At 40.1% G+C, this 15,875-nt stretch overlaps 1 protein-coding gene across 1 annotated transcript in view; it reads left to right on the plus strand.

Moving 5' to 3' along the window:
* The first annotated feature begins 4,698 nt into the window (after nt 1-4,698).
* Nucleotides 4,699-15,875, plus strand: part of chrm3b (cholinergic receptor, muscarinic 3b) — a 49,381-nt gene continuing 38,204 nt past the window's right edge. The window contains exons 1-3 of the mRNA XM_073918947.1: nt 4,699-4,817; nt 6,050-6,090; nt 6,858-7,003. The gene's annotated coding sequence lies outside the window, so the exon portion shown is untranslated. The remainder of the gene's footprint in view (nt 4,818-6,049; nt 6,091-6,857; nt 7,004-15,875) is intronic.

Below are 15,875 nucleotides of genomic sequence, written 5' to 3' on the forward strand. Positions count from 1 at the left end.
GTCGGCTGCACATCCATGATGCCAATCTCCCGTTCCACCACATCCCAAAGCTGCTCTATTGGATTGAGCTCTGGTGACTGTGGAGGCCATTTGAGTACAGTGAACTCATCGTCATGTTCAAGAAACCAGTCTGAGATGATTGAGCTTTATGACATGCTGCGTTATCCTGCTGGAAGTAGCCATCAGAAGATGGAGACACTGTGCTCATAAAGGGATGGACATGGTCAGCAGCAATACTCAGGTAGGCTGTGGCGTTGATGCTCAATTGGTACTAATGGACCCAAAGAAAATCTCCCCCACACCATTACACCACCACCACCAGCCTGAACTGCTTTCCAAAAATCCATGCTTTCATGTTGTTGAGGCCAAATTGTGAGCCGAGCATCTGAATGTGTCAGCAGAAATGGAGACTCATCAGAGCAGCAACGTTTCTCCAATCTTCTATTGTCCAGTTTTGGTGAGTCTGTGTGAATTGTAGCCTCAGTTTCCTGTTCTTAGCTGACAGGAGCGGCACCCGGTGTGCTCTTCTGCTGCTGTAGCCCATCCGCCTCAAGGTTGGACGTGTTGTGTGTTCAGAGATGCTCTTCTGCAGAGCTCGGTTGTAACGAGTGCTTATTTGAGTTACTGTTGCCTTTCTAACAGCTGGAACCAGTCTGGCCATTCTCCTTTGACCTCTGGCATCAACAAGGCATTTGCGCCCACAGAACTGCCGCTCACTGGATATTTCCTCTTTGTCGGAGCATTCTCTGTAAACCCTAGAGATAGTTGTGCATGAAAATCCCAGTAGATCAGCAGTTTCTGAAATCCTCAGAGCAGCCCACCTGGCAGCAACAACCATGCCACATTCAAAGTCACTTAAATCCCCTTTCTTCCCCATTTTGATGGTCAGTTTGAACTGCAGCAGATCCTCTTGACCATGTCTACATGCCTAAATGCATTGAGTTGCTGTCGTGTGATTGGCTGATTACAAATTTGCATTAATAAAGAGTTGGTCAGGTGTACCTAATAAAGTGGCCTGTCAGTGTATGCTACTATTATGTATTTTTAAGGTACCAATATGGATCCTTTAGTTATTAATATGTATTTTAAGGCATGATATCAATGCTTTAGGTACTCACATATAATGTTTACGCACAAAAGTGTAGCTTTTGAAAAGGTACCACCATAGCTTTGAACTTTTCTTTCAGACTTACTGATCATTTGGTTTTATTTTGCATGCATCGTTTTAATCTTATGCTTTTTTTTCTTTTCTAAAATTATTATTATTCTTATGACAGAATGCTTGTCGTTATTCTGATTACTATGTGTGTATTACTCTCTGTGAAGCACTTCTTCTGTGAGGTGTTAAAGGTCTTCATCTGCATCTTGTTTGCTCTGTAAATCTCCAGCATCTGCTCACAGACATCAGCACTTCTGGGATTCTTCCACCATGCACTTCTCTCTGCTGATGGACAAATGAACAAACCACACCGGTAAATAGTCATGCAACACATAACCTGTGGTGCTTCCTGATGAAGTGTCATTTACTGTGCTTTATTTACTGTAAATGCATCGGTGTGTTTTGTGTGTGTGTGTGTGTGTGTGTGTGTGTGTGTGTGTGTGTGTGTGTGTGTGTGTGTGTGTGTGTGTGTGTGTGTGTGTGTGTGTGTGTGTGTGTGTGTGTGTGTGTGTGTGTGTGTGTGTGTGTGTGTGTGTGTGTGTGTGTGTGAGAGAGAGAAAGACAGGGCGATACAGATCATGTATGGCATTATATGTGTTTTTTTTTATGGGGTTGTTTGTGTGTGTTTGTGGTGCATACAGTAAAGTATTGACAGCGCTTTACTGTTTGCACATGTTTTTCTGTTGCAGCCTTATTCCAAAATGGATTAAATTGATTGATTTCCTCAACATTCTACACACAATCCCCCATAATGACAATGTGAAAAAAAGAGTTTTTTAATTATTGAAAATGTATTAAAAATAAAAAGCTGATAAATCAGATGTACATCAGTATTCACAGGCTTTTCTCAATACTTTGTTGATGCACCTTTGGCAGCGATTACAGCCTCAAGTCTTGTTGAATATGATGCACAAGCTCTGCACACCTGTCTTTGGGAATGTTTGCCCATTCTTCTTTGCAGTACCTCTCAAGCTCTATCAGGTTGGATGGGAAGCGACGGTGTACAGACATTTTCAGATCTCTCCAAAGATGTTCAATAGGATTTAGGTCTGGGCTCTGGCTGGGCCACTCAAGGACATTCACTGAGTCATTGTGAAGCCACTCTGTTGATATTTTGGCGGTGTGCTTTGGGTCGTTGTCCTGCTGGAAGATGAAGCGTCGCCCCAGTCTGAGGTCAAGAGCACTCGTGTGCAGGTCTTCATTCAGGATGTCTCTGTACATCGCTGCATTCATCTTTCCCTCTATCCTGACTAGTCTTCTAGTTCCTGCTGCTGAAAAACATCCCCACAGCATGATGCTTCACTGTAGGGATGCTGTTAGCCTGCTGATGAGCGCCGCCTGCTTTTTTACTAATGTAACACATGGCGTTCACTCCAAAGAGTTCAATGTTAGTCTCATCAGAGCAGAGAGTTTAGTTTCTGATGGTCTGAGAGTCCTTCAGATGCCTTCTGGCAAATTCCAGGCGGGAGTGTCTTCCGTCTGGCCACTCCTCCATACAGGCCTGATTGGTGGATTGCTGCACAGATGGTTGTCCTTCTGTAAGGTTCTCCTCTCTTCACAGAAGAACGCTGGAGCTCAGACAGAGTGACCATCGGGTTATTGATCACCTCCCTAACTAGGGCCCTTCTCCCCTGATCACTCAGCTTAGATGGCCGGCCAGCTCTAGGAAGAGTCCTGGTGGTTAAACATCTTCCACTTATGGATGATGGAGGCCGCTGTGCTCATTGCAACTTTCAGAGCAGCAGAAATTTTCTGTAAGCTTCCCCAGATTTATGCCTTGAGACAATCCCTTCTCAGAGGTATACAGACAATTCCTTTGTCTTCATGCTTGGTTTGTGCTTTGACATGCACTGTCAACCCTGTGCCCTTATATAGACCGGTGTTTGCCTTTTTAGATCATGTCCAATCAGCTGAATTGACCACAGGTGAACTCCGATGAAGCCGCTGAAACATCTCAAGAATGATCAGTGGAAACAGAATATGCCTGAGCTCAATTTTACACTGTGAATACTGATGTACATCTGATTTTACAGCTTTTTTATTTTTAATAAATTTGCAACAATTTCAAAAACTCTTCTTCCACATGGTCATTATGGGGGATTGTGTGTAGAATGTTGAAGTAATAAATCAATTTAATCTATTTCGGAATAAGGCTGTAACATAGAAAAATGTGGAAAAAGTGAAGCGATATCAATACTTTTAACTGTATGTACACTGAAAAAAGTGTTGCATGCAGAACTGTTGCAAACAATTTATTTGTGTTGAATTTAAACAAACAAATTAAATTGAATGATGTTCAACTTAATTTGTTTGTTTAAATTCAACTCAACTAAATTGTTTACAACCACTTAACGTAAAAAAAAATGAGTAAATCTAAGGAATCATCTTTGAATAATTTTTTTCAGTGTATGATGAGTCAAGGTCAGTTTTGCAGGTTATCTGTAGGGGTTAAACATCTTGTATGGGTTGTAACTGACATTGTTTAAGATGTATTGATTTATAGTGTTTCTGGATGTGCTGGTCTCCTGTTGGTGGCAGTGTGAGCATGTTTGATGGAGTGCATGTTTCTCACGCAGATTTCTGTTATATTTAGATTGTTTATTGTTGGAGCTTTGGTCAGTGAACACAAGATTCAACATGAATGTTCCGCTGACCACAAATGTTAGTGTAATCGCATCAATCATAGACCAAAAGACACAGAAAACATGACAAATCAACTGGCCAGTGTGTGTGTGTGTGTGTGTGTGTGTTATAATATATATAAATATATACAGGCTCAGCCCTAACCAGTTTGGCACCCTAGGCAAGATTTCAGGTGGTGCCCCGTCACATCACAGTAAATTCCACTGCTAGTGTAGTCATAAGAAACTTAATCACTATTTGATCGACTACTACAAGCTGGGAAACGTCAGATAAATATGCCAATGCAATTAACATTATTGCTGAATAGATCTAATATTTACACATTTGCTTGAGGAAGGAATAATGGGGGTACTACTATTTTCCATAACATCTGTGCCCTTCCATAACATTAGCTGACGTTAAAACCAGCAGACAGCACTATAGATATTTATTGATCAGCAATCTGTCAACATTGGGATGTAAAAATATGGGACAACAAATAGCTTCAAATGATAGAATACATAGCAAACATTAGAAAATATTAAGAATAAAATAAAAGGTTTAGCCTATTAAAATCAATGGCCTATCCAGAAATTAAATAAAGCTATAAAATCTATTTCACTTTTAATTGTATTTGCATATTGATTAAAGTTACTATAGTGAAGAGCAGCAAATGAATCAATCATTGTGTTTTGTTTGATAACAGAGGTGTTAATGTAAGAATGCACAGATCTATAAAGTACCATTCGACTACTTTAGTAAATTTTTTGTGCTCATTTAAGAGAAAATTAGTTGTGTTTAAAATAAAACACGCAGGACGGAGCAAAAAAAAAAACAAAACAAAAAAAAAACGAAAAAATAAGCACTTTTCCGATGGTCCCTTAGCCGCTCCGCGCGAGTTCTCCCGGCCAAACGCAGATTGCAAGGGCTCAAACTGAGCAGTGGTCATAATGTAGACCAAAAAAAAGAGAAAAAGAGCTGTGAAACATAACCAGCTTTGTCTTTTTGTAGGAAACACATTTTAGATCTTTTAAGGGTAAGAGGTTTTTGAGTTATTGCTATTTTGAGTTATATATATATTAAGTCTCTTCTGCTTACCAACATGGCACTTATTTGATAGAAAGCTAATCTAATTAGATTAGATGTTTTCTATGTGAATATATCAGTTATGTCTGTGATAAGGAAAAGCAAAAGAGGTTAAATGATCTACAGTATGTGTTACAATGCTTAAAAAGTTTAAATGCCATGTGCTGCTTATTTTGAGGTTGGAGATGATTGTAAACATGCACAAGCCACCACTGGACAAAAATAATGGAGCTTGCGATAGAGGATACTACATTTCATTGTTGCCTTTAATGCTTTCGTTAGAATATTTATTGATCAGTATCGATAATAAATGCCTTTTTGTAATTAAAGGGAAACCATTCGTCATAGTTTTGTGCATTGCGAAAGGTTTAAAAGGTTTTTTTTTTCTGATGCTTAGTTTTATGTTTGTGTATTTTAAGGTGATTTGTTATGCTTTTAGGAAGGAACAGAAAAAAGAGCTTGTTTTTAATTTTGTTGTTGCAAAAGTAGCTTAAAGATGCTGTGTGTCAGCTTTTGACTCTTCCGCATTGTAAAAACACTATAATATGTTTGCAGATATTTCAGAAGCATGTTCACTGAACATTCTTGTTTATCTGAAACACAATGCTGAGGTCAGATATTCTGAGCATGTGTGTTACGTGCCGGAGCATCTGTCTTTGTCTTGGTGCTTTTAACTTGCACAATGCCAGTTTAGCCAATTATTTTTCAGCACTCTGGGATGCCTTGGTGGAAAACAGTGTATTTTATTCACCCAGTCAGTCAGGAAGGCTCTCAAAACATGCACCCGTGACCGAAATGCGACCTCCAGTGGACAGTAGCAGACTCAGAAATGAGACGCAGATTCAGAGTTCCACAGGAGGTGGTTATTTATTAGCAAACAATATAAATATTACACATGTAAACATTAAGTGAGCAAGTTACATTGAAGCGCTTTGCGCTAAGATAATCACTGAGATTTGCAGTGATGAGCAATCTGACTGTTTGCACGGGACGAAACACAACACAAAATGTAAATACAGCCATTATGTGACATACATCAACATTATGTGCAATGCTTTGGCATGAGGGCAACGCAGTAGGTAGTGCTGTCGCCTCACAGCAAGATCGCTGGTTCGAGCCTCAGCTGGGTCAGTTGGTGTTTCTTTGTGGAGTTTGCATGTTCTCCCTGTGGGTTTCCTCCAGGTGCTCCAGGTTCCACCACAGTCCAAAGACATGCAGTACAGGTGAATTGGGTAGGCTAAACTGTCCGTAGTGTATGAGTGTGTATGGATGTTTCCAAGAGATGGGTTGCAGCTGGAAGGGCATCTGCTGCGTAAATCATATGCTGGATAAGTTGGCGGTTCATTCCACTGTGGCGACCCCAGATTAATTAAGGGACTAAGCCGAAAAGTAAATGGATGAATGAATGCTTTGGCATGACTTGTCAAGTATTGCCAAAGCATTGCATATATAGAATGAAAAAATTGTAAAGTGATAATATAATACACACACACACACACACACACACACACACACACACACACACACACACACACACACACACACACAAAACTCAATAAGAATTTTCATAAATATAATAAAAAAACAAAGTCATAAAAATAATACTAATGAAATGTAATGAAAAAATTTGATAGTAAGGGAACAAAATACAACACACAACTGTACATTCATGTAGATGGTTTGAAATACTGTTTCTGACTAGTCTCTAGTCTCTCTCTCTCTCTCTCTCTCTCTCTCTCAATTAGTTCAATAATTGCTTTATTGGCATGACAAATGTATTGGCAAATGTTTTTTTCCAAATGTAAAAAAATATATATACAGATAATAATTAAATAAGAATACAAAAAATATATAATATTATTATTCAATATATCAAATTATTATTCAATATGTTATGTTATTCATATCTCTCTTTCTCTCACTCTCTCTCTTTCTCTCTTTCTCTCTCTCTCTCTCTCTCTCTCTCTCTCTCTCTCTCTCTCTCTCTCAGCTCCTCCTCCGTCTCTGAATCCGCCCGAGCGCAGACCATCATCAGATGCAGAATGAAGCCGGAGCCGCTGGAGCCAAGATGAGGAAGACCGAGCGCTTCAGGTGGATCTAATGACAGCACAACACACACAAACTCACAAAAGCGCAGTAAGTTTCAGAGCATCACTGTAGCGCACATCCTTCATCAGTCACATTTGATCCCTTTAAAAACCATTCACTCAATCTGAGTCCATTCTTAACTAATCGACAATCTCTTCTGTTTTTATTTGATGCACGCTTATTTCTGATTATGCGATGAAAAGAGATGTATTGTATATTCATGTGTCGTCTTTATCCTGAGTCCACTGAAAAAAAAGATTAATTTGATTTACTGAATTTTGTAAGGTGTTTACAAGCTATTTATAATGGCTGAATTTAAACTAATCAATTGAATTTAGAAATGTTTAACTTCATCTGTTTAATGTAGTAAGTCCAGTGGGTGATTCTTTTTCAGTGTGGTGTGGCATGGTTGAGTTTCTCTGTGCTGGTTCTGTGTGTTTCTGCTGGCTTTATTGCTGGTTTGGATTTAGCGAGTGTGTTTTCTGCCAGCAGAAGGAGAATGATTGTGAGTTTATGGGATTCGTCCATCTCTTGCTCTCAAATCCAATTCACTTAAGCAGCATTGGCAAAAGGAAAACCAAAACCCCTGCAGAATGAATGTACTGTATATATACTGCGTGCACTGGAATATTTGTAATTGTCACTTTAATGCGTTCTGCTTCAGAGGTCAAAGGAAGATTTAATGTTTCATCAGCGTTTTAGATTCTTTAATTGTGAATTCTGCTTTCGTCTGTGTGTGTGTTTTGCTCTCCTACACATTCCCTCAGTTCCTCAGCATGCACACACACACACACACTTGTATGACTTTCTTTATAGGGACTTTCTATAGATGTAATGGTATTTATACTGTATGTTCTGTTTATTGTATCCTATTTTCCTCTAAACCCAACCTTCACAGGAAACATTTTGCATTTTGACATTTTTACATGTGATTTATAAGGCGTTTTCATCATAGGGACCAAAAATATGTCCCTAGAAGGTCAAAATTTACTGCCATTGCTATACTTGTGGGGACATTTGGTCCCTGCAATGTAAGGAATAAAAGGTACACACACGCATTGTGTTTTATGAGGACTATATATATATATAAATAAATGTATTGGATCTGCTATCATACTTAGTATAAGCATGGGGCATTTATGAGAGACAGAGCTGTTATGATCTGTGTTAGTTTATTGGTTGTTTTCTTGTTGGTTAATATTCTCCGATTCTGCTCCTGGATCAGTCTTTGTCTCAGTAATCAGCACAGATATGATTTGCACATCTGAAGCATTCATGAGCCTTTTGACTAGGGCTTGAGAACATATCCAGTTCCACATATCATAGAGTTTGCACAGACACTGCTTAGTTTGCATTAGTGCTGGTCATCTGGTTATTTTGAGTGCTGGTCATCTATTTAATCTGCATTAGTGCTGGTCATAGTTAGTCTGCATTAGTGCTGGTCATCTAGTTAGTCTGTATTAGTGCTGGTCATCTAATTAGTCTGCATTAGTGCTGGTCATCTAGTTAGTCTGTATTAGTGCTGGTCATCTAATTAATCTGCATTAGTGCTGGTCATAATTAGTCTGCATTAGTGCTGGTCATCTAGTTAGTCTGCATTAGTGCTGGTCATCTAGTTAATCTGCATTAGTGCTGGTCATCTAGTTAATCTGCATTAGTGCTGGTCATCTAGTTAGTCTGCATTAGTGCTGGTCATCTAGTTAGTCTTCATTAGTGCTGGTCATCTAGTTAATCTGCATTAGTGCTGGTCATAGTTAGTCTGCATTAGTGCTGATCATCTAATTAGTCTGCATTAGTGCTGGTCATCTAGTTAGTCTGCATTACTGCTGGTCATCTAGTTAGTCTGCATTAGTGCTGGTCATCTAGTTAGTCTGCATTAGTGCTGGTCATCTAGTTAGTCTGCATTAGTGCTGATCATCTAATTAGTCTGCATTAGTGCTGGTCATCTAGTTAGTCTGCATTACTGCTGGTCATCTAGTTAGTCTGCATTAGTGCTGGTCATCTAGTTAGTCTGCATTAGTGCTGGTCATCTGGTTAGTCTGCATTAGTGCTGGTCATCTAGTTAGTCTGCATTAGTGCTGGTCATCTAGTTTGTCTGCATTAGTGCTGGTCATCTAGTTAGTCTGCATTAGTGCTGGTCATCTAGTTAGTCTTTATTAGTGCTGGTCATCTGGTTAGTCTGCATTAGTGCTGGCCATCTAGTTAGTCTGCATTAGTGTTGGTCATCTAGTTAGTCTGCATTAGTGCTGGTCATCTGGTTAGTCTGCATTAGTGCTGGTCATCTAGTTAGTCTGCATTAGTGCTGGTCATCTAGTTAGTCTGCATTAGTGCTGGTCATCTAGTTAGTCTTCATTAGTGCTGGTAATCTAGTTAGTCTTCATTAGTGCTGGTCATCTAGTTAGTCTGCATTAGTGCTGGTCATCTGGTTAGTCGGCATTAGTGCTGGTCATCTAGTTTGTCTGCATTAGTGCTGGTCATCTAGTTAGTCTGCATTAGTGCTGGTCATCTAGTTAGTCTTTATTAGTGCTGGTCATCTGGTTAGTCTGCATTAGTGCTGGCCATCTAGTTAGTCTGCATTAGTGTTGGTCATCTAGTTAGTCTGCATTAGTGCTGGTCATCTGGTTAGTCTGCATTAGTGCTGGTCATCTAGTTAGTCTGCATTAGTGCTGGTCATCTAGTTAGTCTGCATTAGTGCTGGTCATCTAGTTAGTCTTCATTAGTGCTGGTAATCTAGTTAGTCTTCATTAGTGCTGGTCATCTAGTTAGTCTGCATTAGTGCTGGTCATCTGGTTAGTCTGCATTAGTGCTGGTCATCTAGTTAGTCTGCATTAGTGCTGGTCATCTAGTTTGTCTGCATTAGTGCTGGTCATCTAGTTAGTCTGCATTAGTGCTGGTCATCTAGTTAGTCTGCATTAGTGCTGGTCATCTAGTTAGTCTGCATTAGTGCTGATCATCTAATTAGTCTGCATTAGTGCTGGTCATCTAGTTTGTCTGCATTAGTGCTGGTCATCTAGTTAGTCTGCATTAGTGCTGGTCATCTAGTTAGTCTGCATTAGTGCTGGTCATCTAGTTAGTCTGCATTAGTGCTGATCATCTAATTAGTCTGCATTAGTGCTGGTCATCTAGTTAGTCTGCATTACTGCTGGTCATCTAGTTAGTCTGCATTAGTGCTGGTCATCTAGTTAGTCTGCATTAGTGCTGGTCATCTAGTTAGTCTGCATTAGTGCTGGTCATCTAGTTAGTCTGCATTAGTGCTGGTCATCTGGTTAGTCTGCATTAGTGCTGGTCATCTAGTTAGTCTGCATTAGTGCTGGTCATCTAGTTTGTCTGCATTAGTGCTGGTCATCTAGTTAGTCTGCATTAGTGCTGGTCATCTAGTTAGTCTGCATTAGTGCTGACCATCTGGTTAGTCTGCATTAGTGCTGACCATCTAGTTAGTCTGCATTAGTGTTGGTCATCTAGTTAGTCTGCATTAGTGCTGGTCATCTGGTTAGTCTGCATTAGTGCTGGTCATCTGGTTAGTCTGCATTAGTGCTGGTCATCTAGTTTGTCTGCATTAGTGCTGGTCATCTAGTTAGTCTGCATTAGTGCTGGTCATCTAGTTAGTCTGCATTAGTGCTGGTCATCTAGTTAGTCTGCATTAGTGCTGATCATCTAATTAGTCTGCATTAGTGCTGGTCATCTAGTTAGTCTGCATTACTGCTGGTCATCTAGTTAGTCTGCATTAGTGCTGGTCATCTAGTTAGTCTGCATTAGTGCTGGTCATCTGGTTAGTCTGCATTAGTGCTGGTCATCTAGTTAGTCTGCATTAGTGCTGGTCATCTAGTTTGTCTGCATTAGTGCTGGTCATCTAGTTAGTCTGCATTAGTGCTGGTCATCTAGTTAGTCTTTATTAGTGCTGGTCATCTGGTTAGTCTGCATTAGTGCTGGCCATCTAGTTAGTCTGCATTAGTGTTGGTCATCTAGTTAGTCTGCATTAGTGCTGGTCATCTGGTTAGTCTGCATTAGTGCTGGTCATCTAGTTAGTCTGCATTAGTGCTGGTCATCTAGTTAGTCTGCATTAGTGCTGGTCATTTAGTTAGTCTTCATTAGTGCTGGTAATCTAGTTAGTCTTCATTAGTGCTGGTCATCTAGTTAGTCTGCATTAGTGCTGGTCATCTAGTTAGTCTGCATTAGTGCTGGTCATCTAGTTAGTCTGCATTAGTGCTAGTCATCTAGTTTGTCTGCATTAGTGCTGGTCATCTAGTTTGTCTGCATTAGTGCTGGTCATCTAGTTAGTCTGCATTAGTGCTGGTCATCTAGTTAGTCTGCATTAGTGCTGGTCATCTAGTTAATCTGCAGTAGTGCTGGTCATAGTTAGGCTGCATTAGTGCTGGTCATCTAGTTAGTCTGTATTAGTGCTGGTCATCTAGTTAATCTGCATTAGTGCTGGTCATAATTAGTCTGCAGTAGTGCTGGTCATCTAGTTAATCTGCATTAGTGCTGGTCATAATTAGTCTGCAGTAGTGCTGGTCATCTAGTTAGTCTGCATTAGTGCTGGTCATAGTTAGTCTGTATTAGTGCTGGTCATCTAGTTAATCTGCATTAGTGCTGGTCATAATTAGTCTGCAGTAGTGCTGGTCATCTAGTTAATCTGCATTAGTGCTGGTCATAATTAGTCTGCATTAGTGCTGGTCATCTAGTTAGTCTGTATTAGTGCTGGTCATCTAGTTAATCTGCATTAGTGCTGGTCATAATTAGTCTGCAGTAGTGCTGGTCATAGTTAGTCTGCATTAGTGCTGGTTATCTAGTTAGTCTGCATTAGTACTGGCCATCTAGTTAGTCTGCATTACTGCCGGTCATCTAGTTAATCTGCAGTAGTGCTGGTCATAGTTAATCTGCATTAGTGCTGGTCATCTAATTAGTCTGCATTAGTGCTGGTCATAGTTAGTCTGCATTAGTGCTGGTCATCTGGTTAGTTTGCATTAATGCTGGTCATCTAGTTAGTCTGCATTAGTGCTGGTCATCTGGTTAGTTTGCATTAATGCTGGTCATTTGGTCAGTTGAAGTGCTGGTCATCTGGCTATTTTGAGAGCTGGTCATCTAGTGAGTTTGAGTGTTGGTCAACTAGTTAGTTTGCATTAGCATTGGTTATCTGGTTAATTTGAGTGCTGGTCATCTGGTTAATTTGAGTGCTGGTCATCTGGTGTTGTGTACTGATGAACTGATTAGATGAGTACTGCTCATCTTTTTTATTTGCATTAATGCTGGTCATCTGGTTGCATGAGTGCTTGTCATCTGGTTAATTTGTGTGCTGGTCATCTAGTTGTTTTGCATTAGTGCTGGTTATCCAGTCAGTTTGATTAATGGTCATCTGGTAGGTCTGCACCAATGCTGGTCAGTTTGAGTGCTGGTCATCTGATCAGTTTGAGTGCTGGTCATCTGATTATTTTGAGTGCTGGTCATCTGATCAGTTTGAGTGCTGGTCATCTGATCAGTTTGAGTGCTGGTCATCTGATCAGTTTGAGTGCTGGTCATCTGATTATTTTGAGTGCTGGTCATCTGATTATTTTGAGTGCTGGTCATCTGATCAGTTTGAGTGCTGGTCATCTGGTCAGTTTGAGTGCTGGTCATCTGATCAGTTTGAGTGCTGGTCATCTGGTCAGTTTGAGTGCTGGTCATCTGATTATTTTGAGTGCTGGTCATCTGATCAGTTTGAGTGCTGGTCATCTGGTCAGTTTGAGTGCTGGTCATCTGATCAGTTTGAGTGCTGGTCATCTGATTATTTTGAGTGCTGGTCATCTGGTCAGTTTGAGTGCTGGTCATCTGGTTAATTTGAATGCTGGTCATCTGGTTAGTCTACATTAGTGCTGTTTATCTGATTTTAAAGAAGGAGTGTGTCGTCTTGACTCTGCAGTGTTAAGTGTGTGAGATCACACAGCAGAAAGTGTATTTCCAGTGCACTTCTCCAAATGGATTTACTGTTACTGTAGGCACTGCCACCTCATTAATCACTTTAATCATTATGTGGATATGCAAAAACCACCTGCAACAGTATTTGCTGTATAGAAAGAAGTGAACACGGTCATGAAATGTTATGTTGGATGAACCATATATATTGTTTTAATTCCAAAAAATTAACATTTATAAAGTAAATCAATACGCCTTTTGAGAATTATTCTGAGAAGTGTTTTACAGATTAGATCACTTATGTTGTGGTTTAACTTGATCAGGAATTTAGTAGTTCATCAGTGTTTTTTTGCTTTTTGCACATTAGATGGATATCATTTATAACTAACTCAAAACTTTCTTGTGTGTGTGTCTGTGTGTGTGTGTGTGTGTGTGTGTGTGTGTGTGTGTGTGTGTGTGTGTGTGTGTGTGTGTGTGTGTGTGTGTGCGTGCGTGCGTGCGTGTGTGTGTGTGTGTGTGTGTGCGTGCGTGTGTGTGTGTGTGTGTGTGCGTGCGTGCCTGCGTGTGTGTGTTTGTGCACGTGTCTTCATCAGCACATGTAAAAATAGAGTGTGTACGTGAGTTTTTTTTAATGCTTCTCTATAAAGAGCTGGCTGTGGTTCAAACGTGGAAAGCTCTTCAGGTCCAACTGTTAAATCAAATATTTGCTCAGTTCTTCACCCCATGTGTCGCTGAAAATCCATCTGTCGCTTTATTCATCAGTGCTCAGATCGCTTTATCCTGACACCTGTTGAGCAGAAACACACAACACCGCTGCTGAAGAGCACACTGTAGAACACGCAGAAGGGCTGGAGAGCAAGAATTACATGCAGGAGAACATGCTGAAGAACACATCAGAGAAAACACTAATGAATACTCTCAGGAACACATTAGGGAATATTAAAGAACACTCAGGAGGGCATTGTAAAGAACATGCTGGGAAACATGCTAGAGGTCTGGACACATGCCATAGCACACATTGAGGAATTGAAGAAAAGACAGTGGAGAACATGCAGGAGTATGGAAATCTGAAATATTGTTACAGCTTTTCTCAGTCGCGTTGGTGCATTTCTCACAACACTATTTACATTTGCACAACAGTTCATGCATTTCTCAAAACAATTAGTCATTTGTGCACATCATAGTAGCAGTTTCTCATTCCTTCCAACACATTGCGAATGCTTTTGGACATGCATCAAGTGCTCTCATACAACTCTCTGCTGTTTATAACATTATCATCTGCTTATGTCATGTCAGTCAAAATGAAATAAACTTGTGAATGCTGACTAGTCACTCCATATAGTCCTCAGTTCATTACTGGAGTCATTACATACACAAATGTAGAACTACTGTAGTTGTCAAAATCTGTCAAGGATTTTCCTGAAAATGTCTCCTAAATTGAACAATTTGATGGATGATTTACAGACCTGTGTGTGTTGTAGGCTCAGTTCCAGTATGTCCAGCAGTATTGTCTACAGTTGTGCACAGCTCTACCCAGAGGGAGTGTATGTTTTTGTAAATAAGGGTGTGTTTATTCTTCTGCACAGTGCTGTGAATAAATTTAAATTGTAAAGAGCAAATGCAGTAAACATGTGAAACTCACATATTCAGTGTCTTGTACTTAGACACCTCATTAAATGCAGCGATGTTTTTCAAATGGCCGTGCTAATAGTATATAGTACTGTTGTCACCTACTCGGTCCCAGTCATTCCCCTCGATGGCCAGCAGAGGTCATCATCACCGGACTTCTAGCATTACGTCATCCCAAAGACTGATTGCCACTCACACACCTGCAGCACATCACCTTGATCACCAAACACTCTCATATAAGCAGCACACACGCCTCATTGTGAAGTCTTGTTCTGCCACAGCAAACAACACTGAGCGTTACTCTTCCTTGCCTGCTTTCCCATTGCTTACCTGGACTGTATCTCGACCTTGTCTTGCCTGCCGCCTGCCCTGAACCCCAGCCTGATTACCGACTTTGATCCTCGCCGCCAGCCTCTGACCCATGCCTGCTTACTCACCCTGTGTTTGCCTGCCGCCAGCCCTTCCACTTGATACCACTGTGTTTAATGTGAGTTTGCACATGTACCATCTGTGTGCTTAGTGTTATTAAACTCTGTTTAATAAATATACTGCAAATGGATCTCTCTGTGTTAGACCCTTCGTTACAACTGTCTTGATCATTTTCAGGAAGTGTCACCTAAAACTGACTATTTCATTGGAAAACATGTACACTGAGTAAACTGAAAACATGACAGCATTTGACTATCGTGTTCATGAACAATGGTTTTGGGACTTTTCATCTTGATGACACTTATATTGACATCAACACTTGCTTTTGAGGGATGAGCTCTCCATTTTAAGCAAGTGACACGCTTTTGCAGGTTGTCAGCTAGGTTTTGCAGTTTCTAATTGTTTTGAGAAATGCATGAACTGTTGTGCAAATGTAAATAGTGTTGTGAGAAATGCACCAAAGCCACTGAGAAAAACTGTAAAAAAAAAAAAAAAAAAAAAAAAAAAAACTATTCACCTTATTTTTCGCAGACGAGTGGGCGCAGCCGTTTGACATTTTTGGCTTGAGACTTCCGGTCTTATTCACTTCCATTCATTTTTAGATATTAAAGCTGCTCATTTCGCTGTTTGATGTTGCAAACTGATATTTTCTTATTATAATATTCTACTTAGTGTGTATTGTCATGCAAACATCTGTTTGTAGAGCAAGTAGTTTGACCGTTTTCTGCCATTTTATTATTCCTAGTCATTTCTCCTATAGGCGACTGAATCGGAAGTTCTAAAACAATCGCGAAAACATTCTGCATTTTAGAATAACGTCAATAAGAAGTGAAGTTTAATTGTGAACTAATTTCTAGAGGAGCACGTGCTCATGATTGACATCAGCTGGTCCACATTAGCTAATCATGATCCTAAAATCAGAGGATCCCAAGTCACTATATATATCCTCATTTCCTTTCTACACTATCTTCAT

The sequence above is a fragment of the Danio rerio genome, chromosome 12, assembly GCF_049306965.1.
Source record: "Danio rerio strain Tuebingen ecotype United States chromosome 12, GRCz12tu, whole genome shotgun sequence".
Lineage (NCBI taxonomy): Eukaryota > Metazoa > Chordata > Actinopteri > Cypriniformes > Danionidae > Danio > Danio rerio.